The 4,016-nt window shown below is 34.8% G+C and overlaps 1 pseudogene; it reads left to right on the top strand.

Annotated features, from left to right (window-relative positions):
- The first annotated feature begins 2,426 nt into the window (after positions 1 to 2,426).
- Positions 2,427 to 2,545, top strand: LOC148535405 (5S ribosomal RNA; annotated as a pseudogene).
- Positions 2,546 to 4,016: the final 1,471 nt, after the last annotated feature.

Below are 4,016 nucleotides of genomic sequence, written 5' to 3'. Positions count from 1 at the left end.
AATAATCCATATAGATGATATCAGTTGGTCCTTTTGATCCTGAGTTGTCTTTAAATTCATCAAATGGGGAACGAGGTTATCAGATGAGATTAAAATTTAACATTTACAAAAGGAGGAACATGTAACAGATCCAAAAGAAAAAGGGATATTCAATCTATCAAAGCACGTATTAACCAAGTCTGAAACCAAACTATTAAGTAAGGGATTAACATTTGCACCTTCTAGCAACATGAATAAATTCCAGACATTCATTGATCTTAATAAATTTGTGAGGAATTTATCTCTTAAAAGACATTTTTTTTAAAAAGATGATGCGATAATTAGAAATTTTAGTGAAAATACATCAAAATCAGGACTCAAGGGTAAGTCAAAATACTATCCACTGGAATCAAAAGGAAATCATTTGAATGTATTTTATGAATTGGTCAAAAAGGATTTATGTGATGTGGACCCACAACCAACGATCAAGTGCAATTTAAAGAACAAAGAAAAAGAAGCACTTAAGAATTTACAAAGGAATCATGATATTGTTATCAAGCTAGCTGATAAAGGGGGGGATTGGTCATCATGGACCGATCATACTATACTCAAGAATCCCATAGACTCCTAGGAGATACTAACTCATACAGCCTGCTTTTAAGTGATCCTATGGAGAATTATATAGAAGAATTAAGAACACTATTGGTATATGGTTTACATAATGGCATCCTAACTAAGGATGAATTCCAATACCTTCTTGTCACCAATCCCACCACCCCCATTTTTTACTTACTCCCGAAAATACATAAATCCATGACAAATCCACCGGGGAGACCCATTATTGCAGGAATAGATTCACTAATGTCACACTTATCTGAGTATGTGGACTTTTTTTGTGCAAGTATGTGAGGGATTTACAATCCTACCTCAAAGATACTACGAATATACTACAGATTTTAGAGAAATTGGGGTGGAAGGATTCTTACATATGGGCGACAATAGACGTACAATCCCTGTATACATGCATTGAGCATCAAAAAGGGATCAATTCATGTAGGGAATTTCTTGAGATGGATCCATCAATAAGTAACATACACAAATAATTATGTGATATTATGGCTTTTATTCTAAACCACAATTATTTTAAGTTTTTAGATAAATTTTATCAACAGATTTGTGGTACTGCAATGGGGACCATTTTTGCACCAAGCTTCACAAACCTATTTATGGGATGCTGGGAAAAGGAATATGTTTATGATAACAACCCATTCAAGAAAAATATTATACTGTATAAACTATATATTGATGATATTTTATTAATATGGGAAGGACCTAAAGAGAGTTTTAATTTGTTTTTAAATCACATTGCTAAAAACAATATGAATCTAAAGTTTACATCCTGCATGAACGAAGTCTCCATTGAATTTTTAGATTTGATTTTAATAGAAGGGAAAGAGATTCAAAGAACTTTGTAAAAAAGGTAGACACTAACAGTTACCTTCATTACAAGAGTGGTCATCTCAGAAAGTGGAAAGAGAACATTCCTTATTCAACATTTCACAGAATTAAGAGGAACTGCAGTGAACCAACCGTAGGTAAGGAATAAATACAACTATACAGCACCAGGTTAATTGAAAAAGATTATCCAACTAGAGTTCTAACTGAAGCTGCTGCCAAGACTCAATCCCTAGAGAGACGTGACCTACTGGTATATAAAGAAAAAAATACCAATGGGGAAACAAATATCATTCCCTTCATTACCATGTTCAATGCTCATGAAAACAAAATTAGAAATACTCTCACTAAACACTGGAAAATTCTAATGATGGATTCGGTTCTAAAAGAAGCTCTTCCAAAGAAACCTCCTATTGTTTTTAGAAAAGCAAAAAACCTTAAAGATATACTTGCACCAAGTGTGTTAAAGAATACCACCACTCTGAAACATACCACATTTCATATCTGCCCAGGATGCTATAAGTGTGGTAAATTTATTGTCTGTAAATATATACACAGACAAAGAAGAACCTTTAATAACTCTTCAAATAACAAAGAATATAAAATTAAGCATCATCTTAACTGCAATTCCACATCAGTTATTTATCTTTTAGAGTGCACATGTGGCATTAAGTATGCAGGTAAGACTAAACAACCACTTAAATTGAGGATACAAGAACACATCCGGAATATCAGAAATAAGTTGAGGGACACACGGTTTCAAGGCATTTTTTCCAGCATCATAATTCTAATCCTGACGATCTAACTTTCAAGGCCATTGAACATGTACAAACTGGAGAGAGAGGAGGAGATCTGGCAAATAAATTATCTAGACAAGAAATGTACTGGATCTTTGAACTTGATACCTTGACTCCACGAGGCTTCAATGACAGCTACAAGATAGCCCCTTTTTTGTGATTCAACATAGACGGTAATTTCAAAGTCTCAAAGTTATCTACAGTCATACCTCGTTTTAAGTGCCCGATCTCATCTGATCTTGGAAGCTAAGCAACATTGGGCCTGGTTAGTACCTGGATGGGGGACCTCTGGGGAATACCAGGTACTGTAGTCCCAGGTTGAGACTGAAAAATATTCCGTCATGATCTGAACACCTATTGACCAAGAACGCCTTATGAAATTAATCTCATCTGATAACCTCGTTGCCCATTTGATGAATTTAAAGATGACTCAGGATCAAAAGGACCACCTGATATCATCTATATGGATTATTTTGAAGGATTCAATTAAAGACCTTTAATGCTGGATTTTAGTACAATGATTTTCCTCCAGAGATCCCACTATTTTTTAGTTTATTCGATGTAGAGAATATATATTTTTTAATAATTTTTAATTTTTTACATATTTAAAATATATATTCATACCTGTATTTATAGAAATATTAATTATTATGTTTCATGTTATTGTGCCTCCTGTTCCATTTTTTTAGAAATTAGTATTATATGATATAATATCATCTTGGTTTTAATTATCACTGACAATTATTTATGTCTAATTTATATTATTAGTATTTCTCGTGTCTTTAACTATTTAATATGTCTTTCATAATTTTGTGTATTTGATAACAGCTAATTACAATGCAAAGTAACATACTAGCAGCACATGGGAATATTCATAAACCTGTACCCATAAACGTAATATAATATTATTTTTATTATATTACCAATAGATGTTTATACATAAAATACAGTGAGACATCTCCAGCAAAAATCGTATGTTTGAAGGCTTAAATAGCCGTGATATTGATATAAAGTGGAGTACCAAGATGGCCCCCGTCTGAAATCAAACGAAAGTGTAGCAATATGGCCGCTAGCAACATGATAACATCCTCACATATGGGCGGAAGTGACGCGAGAGGCTACACACAGTGTGACGCAAGAGGCTACACACAGCCAGGTGGAAATGGCATAGAGGACATCAGATGATGGTCTACCACAGACAAGCGGTGAAGCATGAGTGCATGGGCGGAAGTGATGTGAGAGGCTGCATCAAGCAGGGCGGAAATGATGAAGCAGATATCATGTGATGACCAGGCTAACTCCATCAAAAACACCAGAAAATCGAGTTCTAGCATCCAAAATCATACACTGTGAAAGCGATTTACTTGAGTACAGCTTGGAATGGTTCGTACAGGAAGAACTTTAGGGATGCATTTGTTATGACAATTAGTTCCCCTTGCCAACACATGCATGTTGGTCCAGTCCAAATTTGGATTAAGGATTTTCAACCACGGTAGGCCCAGAACTAAATTGTGAGTATAACTAGGTAAAACGAAGAACTCAATAACTTCCTGATGAAGAGCACCAATGCGGAAAACTATAACCACCGATTTGGAAAACATGATTCCAGCTTGAAGGGTATTTCTGTCAACCCCGGACAAAACTAAATTACACTGAAGAGGTACAGTAGGAATTTACAGTTCATGGATGATAGATTCAGAAATAAAATTCCCGGCTGCTCCTGAATCAGTTAAAGGTCTTTAAAACAAGAATCCACTGAGAGTGAGAATGGGAAGAGAGAATTTA

The sequence above is a fragment of the Taudactylus pleione genome, unplaced genomic scaffold (assembly GCF_031769625.1).
Source record: "Taudactylus pleione unplaced genomic scaffold, aTauple2 ptg000053l, whole genome shotgun sequence".
NCBI classification, from domain to species: domain Eukaryota; kingdom Metazoa; phylum Chordata; class Amphibia; order Anura; family Myobatrachidae; genus Taudactylus; species Taudactylus pleione.
Note: the sequence above shows the minus strand (reverse complement) of the source record. Positions and strands in the feature narration are given on the sequence as shown.